A 19,919-nucleotide genomic window follows, 5' to 3' on the forward strand; every position below is an offset into this window, starting at 1 on the left:
ATGAGGAAGGCTGCACACACACAGCTGTAGCTGGTCATCAGGTGCTAATTACCTGGGTCTAAACTGTTACACTAATCCTAAATGCTGATCAACAGGAGCTAATCTACCTGGGTCTAAGCTAACACAATACCACACACTACTTAGCACTCTGCTAAGCAGTCTAACTAAGTACAGAGGGTTACAGGGTTTACAAACACAACAAATTAGGTAACAAGAGGCTAGAGGCGTCTGTCTATCCACACAGAGCCTCCAGAATGATCTTCGTCCCCGTTCTTTGTACTCCTCCCCCGGATGACGTTCCGGAAGCGGGCGGTGAAGAGTTTATCGCCGGCCACTAGAGGGCAGCGTCACTGCTGTCGCTGTCCGGATATGCCGTGCTCTGACCCGGTAGTGCCGAGCGGCCATTTTAGTTCAAATATTGTTCATTCACTCCGCCTCGAGTTGAGACGTTCATCCACTCATTCATGTAAGATTGTTTCCACTATTGTTTGGTGTGTCTTTACTCTATGTAATTGAATATATGTGTATTGGTCATGACATGCATGTATGTAGTACTTTGTCAGCTTACCTTATCTAGTATCTATCTAGTACTTTGTCAGCTTATCTTGCTGCATTGCTCTGTTTCAGGGTGTCGTCATCCTTGTCATTAAAGTACCGAAACTGACATTGAGGAGTGTGTTTCTTCAGGCGGGAATTGGATGACGTCACTCCAATCACTGTTTCGGACGTTGCGAGGGCGGGACGGCCAACTTCATCAGGAGAACTGCGCAGCTCATGTACATGTACACACACACACACACACACACACACACACACACACACACACACACACACACACACACACACAGAGTTAACAGTCCCAGGAAGGCAGCGGCTGTAACAGTCTGTCATGACTGAGTAGTGTGGAGTCTAAGAAAAATAAGTTTGAGAGTTTGATTGTATGTGCCTTAACCGAGTCAAGTGTATATAATTCACAACATAAGTCAGATAAATAGATCATTACTTTCATTCTCAAGTGAAGTATAACACTTGACCAAACATTTATCTGCTACTTAAAATAAAAAAGAGCTGGAACCGCATCCCCATTGTAGTTATGACTGGTTGTGATTTAATCAGGCTATTCCTGAGCTGGAACAAAAAGGTAAATGTGGGCAGCTTGTGCAGTGTAATTGACCAGAACAGGTGTTATCTATGAAATTACAACAAATGTATCTTCACTAAAATGGATATCAATATAATCACAATAACTTTGAACAATAACCTTAACCTGTTAAGCCCGGCAGCCCCCGGCTTTCTTTTCACGAAATTGTGTCTCAGGGCTTCTTAACATTTAACAACCTATTAATGTGTCATACCCACTTAACGGGAAGAAACTCAGCTAACTGACGATACAAACCATTTTTACCTAAACAAAACACAAGTCTCACAAGAAGTGTCTAAATGAGCCCTGAGCGAACAAATTCTAACGCACTTAGCACAGAACTCACAGTAGAAATACTTTATTACTTATCAGATCTGTTAGCAAGCTGAGATTCCACAGATTCTAGAAATATAAGTATCATCACTGTGCGATCAAAACTCATGGCAGGGGAAGCGAACCCAGACATCACACGACAAAGCTTTACGGAGCAAAAACTGAAAATAGTCTTACCGTTGCTGATTTTCTGATCAAAAGTTGTGTTCAATGGCATTAAATCGATAAAAACGCTGCTGAAGGTTAATCCATAGGTTAATCAAATGTGTCGGTGTCACTTTGAAATTATTACTGATAATCCAACATTCCATTTTTGTCAAAAACTGAGATTTCATATTAGCTTAGAGCTACAACCCAGCTTCCAGCTACCCATTACTCATTCACCAATGGGTAATGTTTAGATGGATTTTAGGAACTCCCCTCTCGATTATATTGGCTCTAACGGTTCAAAAGAGGTGTCAATCATCAAAATTGACGAGGGGGGCCAGAGATATGGAAAATGCACCCAAATGACCCCAGAAGTGGATTTATTTTTCAAAATCTCTCTAAAAAGGTCAAATGTCACTTGTTTTGCATCAATCTTGATACAGGGTACTTATTATATGTTATAGTTTGGATTCCTAAAGCTTTTAGTCCACTATCCCATCATTCAAGGTTAGTTTTCACTATAAGTAATGTTTTTTTTTTTTGGACGGACACTATAATTTACAGTTTTTTTACTATGTTCAATCTGAATTTACTTTTCTATTCTATATTGATTCTGACTTTTCTACATCCAACTCACAGGTTTATCATTGCTTTGAGAGAAAATATTATTAATTTACCCCTTTTAGAAGTGAAATTTCATTTTCGATCCTGAGACCTGAAAAACAGGCTCAGGGGGTTAACAGGTTAAACAATGCAATTAGCCAATGTTTTCATAAACACAGCTGTTTAACTTGTATGTGTTTATGTATCACAGTGTAAGTGACTCAATAAAAACATATCTATGCACAATTTACAAAGGCCTGGCTCAGCAAAAACCTTTTAGATCTTGGTTCATAAGACCCTGTGTTTCTTAAAGGGGACCTATCATGCAAAATGCACTTTGTGATGTCTTTTATACATAAATATCAACCTGATCTCACCAGAATGCGTGACTCCACCACGACTCCTTAACACCGTATTGCGTGGTGGAGTCACGCATTCTGCTACATTTGCGTGTCGGCACCACGCAAAAAACCCCAATGTAAAGTGAATGAGGCTCTTTTGTCGTGGTACACACACGCATTTCTACAACGTCCCACAGTGAGCTTTTATTCTATAAAACGTTTTTAAAATCTACTTTATAGCTTGTAGTAACTCACGGGAGGCTTCTTTTATTTTATTTGTATTCATAATCATTTTTATTTTTCGTCAGAATGTAAAAATTACATTAGTTACGAATTTTTGTTCTCAAAAAACAGTGCATTGTGTGTAATACAACTGTGATTTTTATTAAATTAGTTAGTTTTTAAGGAAGGCCAGAGCTTCAGCTGTGTCAAATAGATTGTTCCCTTTAGTTAACGTTATTTAAAAGATAATGATCATGTCCCCTTTATTGTATTACGAGCGTCCATTCCCATTGGATAACGGAGAATTTTACACCCGGAAGTAAGTATTCTCCTTACTGTCGATTGATTTTACAGTGATATCTGCACTACTCATCAACTCAAAAACACCAAATTATCCTTGTTAATTACACAACATTGATTGGTTTAAATTGTGTACAATGCTTTTGTATTTTTCCCCTTCGATTCGGAGAAACGAATATTTTTTCGGAGTTTTTGGATGGCAGAAGACACTACACTACCCAGAATCCTCAGCTATCGTTTGGGACTACACCATGTGCTTAGCTTGACAAACCCCGTGATCAGTCCTCAAGCTCTGTGATTGGATGTTGGAGTGGCAGTGCGCAAAGTTTACACGGAGCGTCAAAAAGCACCTTGAAATGGAATGAAACCCATCGACGGCACACTATTCAAAACAAGAATCGAACGTGTCCTATCCCCCCCCCCCCTTAGGTCGCAGGTTTCTCCAACAGTGCAACACAATAAAACAGATACACAGAAAAAATTGTGAAATAGTGCAATAAGAGTCTATATACAGATTGGAATCTTTTTTATTTTTTATTTAACCTTTATTTAACCAGATAAAAGCATTGAGATACAATCTCATTTTCAATGCTGACCTGGCCAAGAAGTTAGCAACGTTACACATAACACACACATATAAAAGAGAACATAACTAAGAAAACAAAAGACAAAAAAGCAGTCACTACATTGTGAATATGATATATTAGATCAATAATTTCTAAGTAGCAGCCAGATGAATGTTATGGATGTTGTTTCTAAGTTCAGGTGTTTCATAGTCTTATGGCCTGTGGGATGAAGCTGTCCCTGAGTCTGGTGGTTTTAGTCCGGATGCTGCAGTACCGCCTGCCAGACGGCAGCAGACAGAACAGTTTGTGGCTGGGGTGATGGGGGTCTTTTATAATCCTGAGGGCTTTCTTTAAGGTTAACGTGGTGTTTTTACTCCACTACATTTATTTTAGTTACTTTACAGATTTGGATTAATGATGTGAAATATAAACAACCCTTAAATCAGACTTTAGTTACACCTGAGTAAAATTCAGTTAAGGTGATTGTCAAGTGCCAACAATCAGGAGAGATATTTGATAGTTGGTGCTTGAGAAGACTAAACATTTATCTGCAGATCCGTATAAAGCATATTCATTACTCGTTATTCTCTAATCGTTCATTAAAGACTGTATATAATTGATATTTTGCACATCCCTTTCAAGATTTCAAGATTTTCTAAGGTTTATGGACATATCATATACACAACTACGGTGTAGTTATGCAATGAATGCAAAACTTGGGTCACAGGTTCCTCAACAGTGCATTACAAGACATCTATCAATATGTGTGTACCTCCACCATTAAACTGTCATATTCTGCACATGTATTATTCTATCTAACATCTTATAAGAGTATAATAAAGATGTATAATATCGGTTAAAATAAGTGCTTCAACATAGTTAACATTGCAGGAAAGTTGATTGTCAAGTTCCAAAACAAACCATACAATATATTAGACGTTAAGTACTTTGTCAGGCTTAATATGTATCTGTAGATAGATACCCCCAAAGCTTTTTTCTTATTTAAAAGAAGACCTTAGCCTAAAGTATTCTTTAATGTTTAAATAAAGCCTTATTAGTTAGCACATCCTCCTATCAGGCACTAAACTGTTTTGTTGTAGATATTATTTACAGTATCTTCTTGATATTTTCTATTCTATATTTATATCATTGACCTTCTACTTTCCCACTATTTTGTATGTATTCTTAATATTTAAATGTTTTCATCAAACACATTCAAAAGTACTTTACAAAAATGAAAGACATTAAGAAAAAGGCATTTTAAACAGTTATTAAAAAGCAACATAATCTACCTGCATTGCAATTACTCTAAACGTGTAATAACGTGCTTTAACCAGTAGGTGGTTTGGGTTAAAAAGCTGTCAAGTTTACAGTGTTAACAAAATAAAATATACTGCTGTTTTTGGTTTAGTTGACAACGGATATATTTTGTTATTGTTTTGATATTTGTAACATAAAAGCGATGGAAAAAACCCACAGCAACACAGAAAATATGGTCTTAACATGACCCAGCGGTCTAGTAGTTAATAAAAAACAATAATATCAAAACAAATTATTACTACTAACTTTATTGTGAAATTAAAACAGAACGGTAAAATAATAGTTTCCGGTCTATTTTGAGGCCCGATCTCTGTAGATAAATAAAGAACTACGACAGATGTGTAATATTTAATGCAGCCAAACCATTTATTACAATGCATTCATGTGATGACTTTCAAAGAGTAAAGCAAGCACTGCTGAATAAAGTATGATTTATCTTTTACGAAACGTTTTTTATATGGAATGCAGTTGGAGGTCAACCAATCACAGAGCTTGAGGACTGATCACGGGGTTTGTCAAGCTAAGCACATGGTGTAGTCCCAAACGATAGCTGAGGATTCTGGGTAGTGTAGTGTCTTCTGCCATCCAAAAACTCCGAAAAAATATTCGTTTCTCCGAATCGAAGGGGAAAAATACAAAAGCATTGTACACAATTTAAACCAATCAATGTTGTGTAATTAACAAGGATAATCTGGTGTTTTTGAGTTGATGAGTAGTTCAGATATCACTGTAAAATCAATCGACAGTAAGGAGAATACTTACTTCCGGGTGTACAATTATCCGTTATCCAATGGGAATGGACGCTCGTAATACAATAAAGGGGACATGATCATTATCTTTTAAATAACGTTAACTAAAGGAAACAATCTATTTGACACAGCTGAAGCTCTGGCCTTCCTTAAAAACTAACTAATTTAATAAAAATCACAGTTGTATTACACACAATGCACTGTTTTTTTAGAACAAAAATTCGTAACTAATGTAATTTTTACATTCTGACGAAAAATAAAGATGATTATGAATACAAATAAAATAAAAGAAGCCTCCCGTGAGTTACTACAAGCTATAAAGTAGATTTTAAAAACGTTTTATAGAATAAAATCTCACTGTGGGACGTTGTAGAAATGCGTGTGTGCACCACGACAAAAGAGCCTCATTCACTTTACATTGGGTTTTTTTGCATGGTGCCGACACGCAAATGTAGCAGAATGCGTGACTCCACCACGCAATACGGTGTTAAGGAGTCGTGGTGGAGTCACGCATTCTGGTGAGATCAGGTTGATAAATATGTGTCCCCGTTGTGTCGGGGAACTCACCCAGTGTCAGAAAATAAAACCCTCTCTCTTTTCCTCCGTACCCAAATCTTTTTAAAACGGGTGTACAACGAGCGGATACAGATTTGCTGCCAATCTGACGTCAAATCGGCAGCGGACCCACAGAAAGTTGCTATCAAAAACAATGCCTGACGTGTTTTGGACGTAATCTCGTTTTTGTTTACATTAGCAAGCCTCGCTAACACTCAGAGCTAACCTGTACTGTAGAGCAAATGTGTTTAAAAAGCAGGAAATAAAAAAGGAACTCACCTTGTGATAAACCCGCAAGAGAAAAAGCATTTGAGCTCCATACTGTTTCAGAAATAATCTTTGATGCGGTTTAGAACAGGATGGCGTTTTATCACAGCAGAATTTAACTTTATCTCCGGTAGAATTCTGATCAGGCATTAGCTCCGCCTCCTCTTTTTTTTTTTTTTAAGCTAAGGACCCAAAATCCGGGTTTCTCTAACAGGGCTTCAACCATAGGCTTCAACAGAGGGGTATGAACAGTATGAGGCATGGCTACAATGGGTGAACTGTTTGGTATTTTAAGCAAAAAACTTCACAGACATGTTTTGTATAGATATGGCCCTACAATATATTTGTCCAATATAGCATAATAGGTCCACTTTAAGTAAGAGTTCTGTAGTATAAAGGCAATACTGTAGTTTGAATGGTGTTGGTGTTTTTGGTGGTGTTTAGGTGTTTTATTTACCTTTTGATACCTATTCATGTCGTAGACTGATCATGGTTTAAATTTCCAGATGAAACCTGTTTGTTTTTGTGTGTTTGTTGGGGGGTATTTGTGTCATTGCGTCCGAGTTCCTTTCAAGGACTTGGCCCACAAAGCAAGGTCCCTCAGAGTGACTGATATCCAGCTGAGCCTCAGACTTTTCACAAAATTAGATGGAGGTTATGACTAATATAAGGTGTGTTCTGTCAAAGCTCGCCAAGTTTATCCCCAACATGATGCCCTGCCTATAGCATGAACTCCGCTCTAAACTGGTGTCCTTGATACGTTTTGTTACAATATGAGCTGTGGCAATTCATTTCTAAGCTCAATCATGGAATATTTTACAAATAATATACAAGGTTAATGATAAATATATATATTCACATCATTTTCATTCATCTGATTAAACAACCTACAGGTGCAAACATGAGTATGATTTAGCCCCTGCTGTGTTACTATTTCAAGAGAGTTGTAATCAAGATGTGATGAATAATTACTCATAAATGTTGCATAAATATCAGGATGTACCAGTGATTGATTACTAGCTAAACACAAATACGTATACCTGCTTATTATGACTTGATTGCATGATATTTCCATACTTACAAAGTAGAAAATAAGTTCCTAAAGGCTGGATGTTATATTGCTATACAAATGCAAAAATCCAACCCCAATACTATTCTTCCATGCACGGGTCAGTCTACTTTAGCAGCAGCATGCCAATGGTAACCAAACCGTGATGACATACATTTCCAGCCTCACAGCAGGGGACAGCCACGCCGTAGCCTGTCTCCTCCCCTCAGCTGTGTGCTCAGCTGCTAAGCTAATGTGTGTCCAGAAGAGAAAAAAACTCTGTGTTCAACTCTGAGAACTTTTGTAGCTTCCATCTGAATTAGTATCACTTCTGTTTTGCTTTATTATTCTTCAATTCAAACATGTCTAATCAACTAGATATGGACTTTTTTTGCGTTATTCTTTGGCGGATCATTTTAAAATATTGCTGAGAGGAAAATTACCAACTGAAACTACCAGATTGTCATGAAAAAGGCTCTGACACCTCCAACACATCATTAAGCAATCATACACGAGAGGCCGTTCTTTAACGTCATTATTGGTACGACAGTACTGCGGCAGGACCGAGGCGCTTGCGCCGAGGTCCGTACGCCTGTACTGCAAGCAGTTTGCTTTTCAGGCCAAGGGTATACCATTTTTCTCAGACGCGGAGGGATACTGACTTGTTGTGAAAAGGCACGTTCTATTTGACCGTTCTTTGATCGTGGAATCAAACACGCCTATTGACCAATCAGAGAGCTTGCTCACACCTATGTGTTATAGAATATGGGGTAAACAAAATGTACCTTGCTGTGCAGTGAGATGAGAAAAACACAAGCACGACAGCTCTGCTCTACTTCTGGAGACCCAAAAAACATAAATCTGCCCTATGTCCCTCCACTGGCTCCCTTCTCCTGTCAGACATGTCTGCATGGATCGCACTTGATTTATTAACATAAAGGAGGATTCACTTGACACTGATGTGCTGTCATGTGCAGCTCCTTAGCTAATCAGAGGTGACAGGTGTAAATCAGACTCAGAACATTTTGTTTTGACTGTTTGGTCGCACTGACGTGTTTGTTTTAAATCAAATTGAATATGCTCAAGTTATACCTGAGGCACAGACTTAAAGCCACTGTCTCGTACACGTTTAATCCCTCGAGACATTATTTTTGCTTGGCATACATGAAAGTTTCAGATGTTCACAGTGTAGAAATCAATGATGTAGTTCTGGAAAGTTTTACTCTTTGAATAAAATGCAAATGGCCCCAGAGGTTTGTCGTTAAAGCCTGAGGTAGTTGCAGAAAAAAAACGTAAGATTAAATTTGCAAAGCTGCTGTTGTGCTGACACAACCCAGTCTCACGGCATTTCGTGTTCACCAACACGATTTTTAATCTATTGATTCGTGTTCACCTACACGATTTGCCCCTTTTTTTCGTGTTGCACAGCACGATTTTAAAAGCAATGTATTTCTACTGCCTGCAGCACGTATTTTTCTCCGGTCGGGTCGAGGAAGACCGGAAGCTGTGTGGTTCATAAAAACATGTTCTTACTCAATATCAAGCCACAGTTATTGCTTTTATTTGAAATCGTATAATTTCGGACTTTTGTTGCCGTCTGTGAGGAAAATAAATGGGGCTCAGAGCCTCAGAATACGGAAATCTGTATTTTAAAATATTTTTTTCCTTCTAATTCGATATTCTTTTCAAAATAACACACTGTTATTTACTCACCAATAACACACAATTATCCTTGCTTTTATTTATTGGTTTAATTCCATAATCTCGGGCTTTTTTGGCGTCCGTCAGGAACTGAATTTCAAAATAAAAATAACCGGAAACAGACGTAGGCCTATAAGGGACATTTCGAGCATCATTGCGATTGTCAACATTTCTGAGTTTAGGATGGCCGAAGACACTACACTACCCATAATCCCCAGCTATCGTTTAGGACTACAGTCCCCGTAAGGTTACGCAGAGCGTCAAACAGCTGTGTGAAATGGAACGAAACCACGCCAGACTATCCAAAACTGGAATCGAACGCCCCCCCAGAACTACACATGCTGGCTATTGTGTTTCGCAAAATGTTCTATGGGACGTCTCTACTGAACGTTTTCGTTTTTCCCACAATTAGAAGTTGCCAGTATTAAACACATTGGTGTTATCAAATGTAAAACATATAATTAATAAATGGGTGAAAATCGCTTGTGTCCATAATGCGCAGCATTAATACCCACATGACAGCTCATTGTTACTTTGTAATTCTACTCCACTACAATTCAGAGGTTAACCTGGTATTTTTACTCCACTGCATTTATTTGAGTTACTTTGCAGATTCTGATTAATTATGTGAAATATAAACAACCCTTAAATCAGACTTTAGTTACACCTGAGTAAAATTCAGGTAAGGTCAAGTGCCAACAATCAGGAGAGATATTTGATAGTTGGTGCTTGAGAAGACTAAACATGTATCTGCAATTGACATGAATGGAAACGAGTAATAAAGTATATTCATTACTCGTTATTCTCTACTAATAGTTAATTAAAGACTGTATATTATAGCTATTTTGCACATCCCTTTCAAGATTTTCAAAGGTGTATTGACATATCATATACACAACTACGGTGTAGTTATGCAATGAATGAAACACTTGGGTCACAGGTTCCTCAACAGTGCATTACAAGACATCTATCAATATGTGTGTACCTCCACCATTAAACTGTCATATTCTGCACATTTCTTATTCTATCTACATACATAAGAGTATAATTCATATGTAGAATATCAGTTCAAATAAGTGCTTCAACATAGTTAACATTGCAGGAAAGCAATATATTAGACGTTAAGTACTTTGTCAGGCTTAATATTTATCTGTAGATAGATACCCCCAAAGTTTTTTTCTTATTTAAAAGAAGACCTTAATCTGTTATTTAATGTTTAAATAAAGGTTAATTCGTTTTTCTGTTTTGCACCTCCTCCTATTAATATCTTTGTACATTCTGCACTAAACTGTTTTATTGTAGAGATCACTTATAGTATCTTCTTGATTTTTTATATTCTATATTTATACTTTCCCCCGATGAAAGTATGTACTCTTAATATTTTTTTAATCAAATAAAACACAATAATTCAATAACGTGCTTTAACCACTAGGCGGTGCACACAAGGTACACACAGCCATAATAACTTTGTATTATTAGTGTAGGACACTTTTGTTTTCGTACAACATCTGAAAATGTGTAGTTTTATGCATGCTTTCACATAATTTTACAGCATATTGCTATACTATTTCAGACTCAGTATTTACATTCTTACATTCAAAGAAAATCAGTAATATCTTTAAAAACTACAGTCCTTTTATATCAGCTGTGCACCGTTATGGTGTAAATATAACCTATCTGTGAATTAGATCAAATGTAAAAGTCAGCCGAATTAGTGTTGATACTGCAAGGAGACGTATTGTGTGAAGGGAAATTGAAGATGTTGTTTAATTGTTGAATATATTTATGATCCACGTCAAGTATTCAGTTTCGGCGGCATTTTCTCAGTTTTTCTAAAGGTCTTCTCATCAGGGCTCTATAAATAAAGAACTACGGCAGATCTGTAATATGTAATGCAGCCGAACCGTGTATTACAATGCCGTTATGTGATGACTTTCAAAGAGAAAAGCAAGAGCGCTCGGAATTAAGTATTATTTTATTCTTTTAAAATGTTTTCCGGATTTCATATCATATAAACACCAAATCCCAGCATGCATTGCGGCTAAAACATCCAATAAACGAGCTTAAAACCATAGCTGAGGATCTTGGGTAATCGCTCGAAATGCCTACGTCTGTTTCCGGTTATTTTTATTTTGAAATTCAGTTCCTGACGGACGCCAAAAAAGCCAGAGATTATGGAATTAAACCAATCAATAAAAGCAAGGATAATTGTGTGTTATTGGTGAGTAAATAACAGTGTGTTATTTTGAAAAGAATAACAAATTAGAAGGAAAAAAAGATTTAAAAAATACAGATTTCAGTATCCTGAGGCTCTGAGCCCCATTTATTTTCCTCACAGACGGCAACAAAAGTCCGAAATTATACGATTTCAAATAAAAGCAATAACTGTGGCTTGATATTGAGTAAGAACATGTTTTTATGAACCACACAGCTTCCGGTCTTCCTCGACCCGACCGGAGAAAAAGACGTGCTGCAGGCAGTAGAAATACATTGCTTTTAAAATCATGCTGTGCAACACGAAAAAAAGGGGCAAATCGTGTTGGTGAACACGAATCAATAGATTAAAAATGGTGTTGGTGAACACGAATCAATAGATTAAAAATGGTGTTGGTGAACACGAAATGCCGTGAGACTGGGTTGGCTGACAAGACCGGGGCATGATAGGATTTGCATTTTGTTTCACACAACATAATCCGTTGTTTTTCGATGAAAAAGGAGCTCTCATCCAAACGAATGGTGTCGATATGTGCATTTTCTCGGGGCCAAATCACATGGATTTAATATTTATGTTTGAGTTTGCATGTACAGAAGTCCAATTGTGAAATGTTTTGCTGGATGTACAGTATGTTATGGTTGAATCTGAAGCGACTGAGATTATTATTGTAATTTGAATCCATGTTAAGTGTGACTAGTTCAGAGTTTAAACCAAAACGGAGCCAGATTGTGGCTTCAGAAACTTGATGACCATTAAAAAACTGAATTAATAGTCTAACTGCTAATCACTTAATGGTCAAGAATATCTTAACAAATCCCTGGGCAACGTAAACACACTTATACATGTGATTACAATGGGTGGATATCCAATTTTGGTGTGTGTGTGTGTATGTGTGTGTGAGAGAGAGAGAGAGTGTGTGTGTGTGTGTGTGTATGTGTGGAGTGTGTTTCTGTAGGGGAAATTGCTTTTGTCGGCAGTCTGACCTCTCCTTGGTCCAATTCGCCTCACAGATTTGCCATCCCCATACAGACTACAAATAGTTTGGGGGTTTGTGTTAAACCCTATTGTACTGCACCTAATAGTACATGACACATGCACACACACTTTACAGCATGAATTTATTCATAAATCCGATTTACCATTCAGGAGTGTGTAATGTCTTGTCTTTCTGAGGCTGTAGTGCCGTGTTGTCAGGTGAGGGTCATTGTTCCAATTATAAAACAAATACTTCTGACTGCTTTAGCCACTTCATTTGCTTTACATTCCCACAACGAGGGATGGATTTTTTGTATTTATCTATTTGCTGACGTTCTGTTCCAGCAGGATAAAACGTAGTCTATATCTCAAGAGAGTGCATGTGTGAGTGGATGTAGCTGGAAATAGAACTGTCTGTGTGCTCGGTGCCCTCGGTGCAAGAGCCCATAGTGCTGACTGCTGACATTTTATTTTTTTATTTTTTCATGCCACTGGGATAAAACACCTCTGATATTAGTAGTTACGGGAAACATAAAGGGATCAAACAGATGGTGTGAATCATGAGCATGATTTGAATAAAAGTTCAACATCCCTTTTTAATTCGATTAAGGCACATATAAAATATATTTCCCACCTTTATACCTCTTTCATCTAAATGGATCTGCATGACAGGGCAGTGAACTGCTGTTTATCGTGCTTGTGATACTTTAGATGCTTAGTCATGTGTGCTACAGCAGCTGTACATAATTCACAATTGACACTTATAGTTACTGAGTGCCCTATTTAAACTGACCTAGCTTAGTGTTATACACTAGTGGCCTTTAGATGGTCAAATCATGCTGTAATCACATAGGGTTGCTGTTTATAACTCAGACTACTGTAAACATAAGCCTTGCTTGAATCACACCAACTACAAGCCAGTATCTATTTGAAAGGGTTCTCATGTCCACCACTCTATACTGAGTGACTCCCAGAAGGGAGTGTGAGGGAGGAAGAGTGCTGAAAAAAGACAATGTGTGATACATCCACTTTCCCTAAAAAGAACATTGATAACATGTTTTCAACAGCCTCAGCCTTTACTTGTATTACTCATTTCCTTATGTAAGGATCATCTCTTCTGTGTATACTTGCTTATGTCAGCTATCTGAAGTTGTATAGTAATAATATTGACACTAGCCCACCAGGAAACATTTATTGTTGGCTGTTAAACAGTCTTTATTTCTGACTTCCTTCAAAATCTTTGCATGTTAGTTTGGATTCATTAAAGATTAACATTTGATATGGTTTTGTGTAATTTTGTTTGCAACCATTTTTTGTTATATGATTCAAATAGCTTTGTCACACCATATATTGTCATGTTGTATGAACAACAAACTTATACTAGTGATTTAAACCATACAATTAATTAGGAAATGTTTCTCGAGGTCATAAACCAAGTGAGAATGAGGGTAATTATTTCATAAACTTCTTTAAAATCTGACTATTTGCAACCAAAAGCTTTTAGACAGAACAAAGGTTAAGACATGTAAGGCATCATTAGCTTCACTTTTAAAAACAATTGCCGCTTGGGTAATTCAAACTACTTTCAGTTAACAGTCATGATTTGGGTTTGCTTATTTCTTGGGACATGTTTATCTAAGATCCACACAAGCAATGTAAATGATTACCTTGAGAGAGGATCCGAGTAAAACAGGGTGAAATTGGACTCGTAACGTATGAAGACAAGTAACAGAACAAGTCTCTAGCAAATGGACATCTATATTTAGACTCAATGTCTCTAAACTCAATCATATCTGACATGGATTTGGGATTAAAAGATAAGGATCATTCAGTGGCCTCAAGAAAGCGTTATAAAGTAGCCCTCATATTCTTCAATTTAAGCGTGTCTTTTAGAAATAATAAAGGAAAGACGCCAACATCATAACACATTCACTATAGCCTTTTTTTTAATATAACACAACAAACAGGAAATACAAAAAAAAACAAGCTGGCGTTTCACGTTAGGAACTCATTTCAACACAGCTGATTGCTAAATGTGCCTGCCAGGTCTTCAATACTTGTCAGAGTGACCTATAATCCTCACTACTGAACAGGACGTGATTATATCACACAGGGCCTATTAGGGTAAATAAGGTTTAATGTCAGGGTTATTACTTTAGGGTTAGCAATCATTAAGTGTAAAAAATGCATGTCTTTGCATTCATTGGACGATTAACTTGGGTTCGTGGATATACTGTACAACCCTCCACCCAAATGCCAAAATGCCATCCAATTGGCAGAGGTGGGAGTAAGTCCTACATGTGCAAGTCATGAGCAAGTCTCAAGTCTTGACCTACAAGTATCAAGTAAGTCCCAAGTCACTGTGGTGAGACTCAAGCAAGTCAAGTCAAGTCATTGCTCAGGTCAAGCAAGTCAAGTCAAGTCATACAAAATTCTGATGAATGAGCCCAGTTTCCGCATTTAAATCAGTTAAAAGACAGTGGTTATGAACATGATTCAACCCACACTATAAGATCTTCATTACATACACAGTTAATCATTTGAAATCTAATTTAGACCGATGACAATCATATTAGATTCATATTAACCCTAGAACTGCAGACAATATAGCTAGGACTCAATCAAAAAGTCTGTTAAAAAAGGCAGAATTCCAGGTAAGAAAATCGTATATGGCATTTGCCATTACACATATTTAATTTAAATGTCTGTTAACACTAGAACCGCCAACAGCGTCAGCACCTACATATATATCATTTTCAAATCATTTAATTTGTTCCTCTTCATAATTTTCTTATAAACTAAGTAGGACGATTTAAAGCTCACTTAATTGGGTTCATTTTGAAATTGCTTCAGTTTATCATCATAACAGATCAAAAAGTTCAGATTCATTTTACATAAATCAAAGAATGATGCACTTCTACAAACAAAAACAACATAATTAAAACATTTAAACAAACTACTAAAAGTAGATGAACTACATTATTCAAAAGTTTACAGTAACTTCTGATAATAACACAGGGGAAATAAACGAGGCATCTATTTTCCTCTCTCTCTCTCCCTCTCCTGACAGCCCGTCAGTATCAGGCTTAGTCAAAATGAATCCCTTGGCGGTTCTAGTGTTCATTTACCATTTTGTCTTCTCTTTGCAATGCTTAATCGATTTGAAACCAAGTCTAACGTAGCTTAAACTTAACGTTAGCTTTCTAGCTAACACAACACATGCACGTACCTTTCTCTGTGGCAGTAGCGTGGCGTGGGGAAAAAATGAGGGGAAGCCAATAATACGTCCTTTCTTTTGGGTCGGATGTGTGGTGGTCGGTCAATGTAATAACGTAACCAGATGAGTGATTACAGCACCCGGTATCTTTTTACACACATTTGTATCATACAGATGCAGGATATACACACGCCTGTTATCTAACCGACATATCCGCACGCACCCTCCAGCCAAAACTCTAATAAGCATTAATTCACAAACTAAATCAGGAGACCTTTAACGTTTTACGTTCGATTCGCTCCTTTTTTCCTCGCTGTACACAGCTCCAGTTTGGGCATTGGCCTGTCATCAGATTGTATTTGTTGTTGCTGCTGTAGCGGAAGTTTAGTACAATTATTTTTGATTAAACACTCCAAATCTCCACCCTCCATATTAATTGCACTTGCTTCAATTGCTTGCTACTTTCTAACGGCGGTGAGAGTGGTGCAGTGACGCTATTTGTCTTCTATCGATTAGATTTATGATTCGAAAATTATAAAAGTAGGGTAGACATGTGGATATTATCTGATTTAACAAAACATGCATTTATTTAACAGGTTCGTTATCCACTGACCTTATTTCGAGCTATTTTCCAAAATCCTATGGAGAAATCCCATTGCCTTTTTGTCGAGGGAAACCGAGCGCAGCTTACTTCCGGGTTTTAGGACTGCCACACTAAATTGATGCGATTTGATTGGATTGTGAGGCAAGGGAAGCCAGCCGCCTCTGGCTTCCCTTGGCATGGCCCTGACTAATCACAGGTTGGCAGGGGCATGACGTGAGCCTTGTCTGATTGGTCAATCCCTCCATTTTTTTTCACCAAGGGAAGCCAATTTCTGCTGGCCTACTCTCGCAACAGAGAGTGCAATCTACTGTTTCACCATAACATGTAGAGGGGCGCTGTTTCACTATTTGTAAAATACTCAATGATAATGGGGGAGAGACGGGCCAGCAGCAACACAAGCACAGAAAAATTACCGAAACCAAACAAAGTGTTTTTATTTATTTATTAAAATTATAACTACAATCCGAAAAAACAGGGGAAGCCTGGCTTCCCTTGGCCTCCAGGAGAAAACGCCACTGCTCTGTGGGTTGTTTTGTAGTGACGAATGAAGTTGGATGTTGTGGTGGTCCTGTCACTGATCTTTATGCTGCAGACCCTGCATACCGCTGTTCTCTTCTTATTAGCGTCATCGACAAAATAATCCTTTAATCCAAACTTGACTATTTTTGGAGTAACGCTAGCTGCTGCCATGCTAACTGACACTCCTGCCTACTAGTGGGTTGCCAGGTTTGCGCGCATGGCTCTATAATCACCCAATCACATTTCGAAAAAACTAAACGTAATATCTCAATACAAAAACAACTAACCCTAACGCAAATATTTAATTTTAAAAAGTCAAGTCCTTTCAAGTCATCTGTCTCAAGCTTAAGTCAAGTCTCAAGTCATGAATACCAAGTCAAAGTCAAGTCAAGTCTTTTATCAATGTTAATCAAGCAAGTCTCAAGTCCAAAAATATGTGACTCGAGTCCAACTCGAATCAAGTCATGTGACTCGAGTCCCCACCTCTGCCAATTGGCATCTAAATGCTTCACTTCCCTCTGCTCTATTACCTTGTCAAGTTAGTTTTTAGTCCATTCTCTGCCAACCCTCTTAGGAAATGCACTTCTCTCAAATGACATGTATCGAGTCGACCATGTTATTTTCCTTTACAAACACAATGCTGATTTCACTACATTTCACAAGACCAGGGTCCATTAACCCATTGTGTTATTTTAAATGGGTCATTAGTTTTGTGCTCTAACCTTGAAAGATATGTCATACAGAGTCTTTAAACCCATTACCTCGTTGCCCGGTCACACTTGACTGATTAAGCCTCCTCGGTCTCCTATGCTCATGAAACTCGGGTTGCTTATTCCCAGGTATCCAGGGGTGACTGGCCTCAAGGCAGTGCCATTTCACGGGTCTAAATAGCTAATTAGCTGAGACCTTGGGAACAACATTAAGGCAACCATTAGAAATTAGCCATTGACATTTGGCTGCTGTACTAGTAGACTGCTATTCAGACTGAATGGCCATTTATTTGGAACAATTTGAGATGTGGATGTGGATTCAGAGCTCTGGCAACAGGCTAATAATAAATGGTAGATCAATGTATTTTCATCAATAGAGTTACATCTTTATATTTCCACCTATTTATTATTGTTTTGAAATTGTCTTTGTAATCCACGTTTTGCATAATGGAGGACACTAAGCATCTTGAATGTGCTGTAGTTTAAATCTCTACTGCTCTTGATATAGAGTCCTGTAAAGTGAAGCACGAATAAATTAATCAATACCCAAAATTTGTTTTATATTTACCAACTAAATGTTTTAATTTAAATGTATACTGCTGCATGTCGAACAGATAGATTACATTATTTCTGGATATTATGTTCCCATTTATAATTTTCCACCTTGTTAATAAACTTGAAAATCGACTTTGATTTCAGCTTGAAATAATATAATTTGTACACATATTCTGAAATGCTCAACTGATCACTAATTATTTGTAATGTCTTGTGTTACAATGGGTCAAACCTGAGCAAATATAACACATAGCATAGTTGACATAATGGAATACACTGAACAAAAATATAAACGCAACACTTTTGTTTTTGCTCCCATTTTTTATGAGATGAACTCAAAGATCTAAAACATTTTCTATATACACAAAATAACCATTTATCTCAAATATTGTTCACAAATCTGAAAAAATCTGTGATAGTGAGCATTTCTCCTTTGCAGAGATAATCCATCCCACCTGTGACAGCTGTTGCCTCTCCGGTCCTGTTAATACCGTTTTGCTATCCTGTCATGTAAATAAGCTGTGTGATTGCTTCAAGGTGACTGGCTACCAACTCCGGGTTCCGCCCTGAAGACACTGATTGGAGCACACCGGGCCCGACGCGCTCCAATCCCCGGGCCATCTCAGCGCACACCTGCGAGAGATGACGCTACAATGCCTGGGGACAGCTATCACTCGGGAGGCTCTGTTGCTATCTGACCGCTCTGTCGGTGCACCTAAGTTGTCTTTTGGGCGACACTCAGATCGAACCCCTCCTTTGCTCCCAAGAGCCTAAGGAGTTCGTTCAGGTCAAGGGCTATTCAGTTAGGTGGCTTTAATCTTCCATTGTTAACCAATCAGAAGTGGCCCATGATAGAAGGTGATCCAATCACCTGCCAAGTATTTTTCAAAGTGCCTGCCCTTTCCAAATGGCTTCCAATGGAGCTTTCCTAGATGGTTTGGTGAAACAAATGGTTTGGTGAAACAAACCATCTGAGTCAGGTTAGTAATGCTCCATCACATGTTTTACATCTATTACAGGGTGAATCTTAAACTGAAGCTTGACTTTAAAGCAACCCAACGGAAGTTTCATGTAAGTTTAGTTATTGCACTCGTAGCTCGGGCTGCGCGGGAGCTAGAGACGGGAGCATGTTGATGCGACCTTCCTAGCCGGAGATATGGCCGCATTTTACAATAAACTTCCATTGGGTCGCTTAAAAATAAATATCGCAAATCGAATCGCAATATTTGTCAGAAAAATCGCAATTAGATTTTTTCCCCAAAATCATGCAGCCCTACCCAGTGTGTGCGCTAGCATGTTATGTAGAGCGCACGGCTGCCATTAGGTGCACTGAATAGCTGTTTGTGTGCTTTGGGGATGGTGTGGCTGGAAAAGCTTTCTCCAAGAGGCGCCTGACAGGATGGCTCTGCGAGTGCATTACACATGCCTATGGACGGGTGGGGAGAGACCTCCCCACTGGGCTCCGTGCACACTCTACACGGGCTGTGGCTGTGTCAACAGCCTTATTCAGCGGCCTGAGTATTGAAGATATATGCACGGCGGCGACTTTGTCTACGCCCCTTCATAAAGTTTCCGGGGGTGCTTTTAACCACTCTCTCCATGAGGCAGAAGAGGGCATGGGAATACTCCTGGAGGGATTCTCCAACTAGCTGCTTTCTGGAAAATAAACTCTCCTGTAGAGCAACATAAGATTTAGAACAACCATACATTTCTTGCAGAATAGTTAAGATTCGTTCTGGATTTTCGCGTTCACCTTGTGGCCGGTACCTAATCTCCTCTCTAGCCTCACTTTCCAGATGGTCATAGATAAAGTAAGCCTGATCTAGAGGAG

General features: G+C 38.2%; 1 long non-coding RNA gene across 1 annotated transcript; it reads left to right on the plus strand.

Annotated features, from left to right (window-relative positions):
• The first annotated feature begins 424 nt into the window (after window positions 1-424).
• LOC117552086 lies at window positions 425-18,976 on the plus strand. Its single transcript, XR_004569896.1, has 3 exons — window positions 425-466; window positions 628-776; window positions 18,626-18,976. It is a non-coding gene; the product is annotated as an uncharacterized LOC117552086 (long non-coding RNA).
• The last annotated feature ends 943 nt before the right edge of the window (window positions 18,977-19,919 follow it).

Source organism: Gymnodraco acuticeps, unplaced genomic scaffold (genome assembly GCF_902827175.1).
Source record: "Gymnodraco acuticeps unplaced genomic scaffold, fGymAcu1.1, whole genome shotgun sequence".
Classification (NCBI taxonomy): Eukaryota; Metazoa; Chordata; class Actinopteri; order Perciformes; family Bathydraconidae; genus Gymnodraco; species Gymnodraco acuticeps.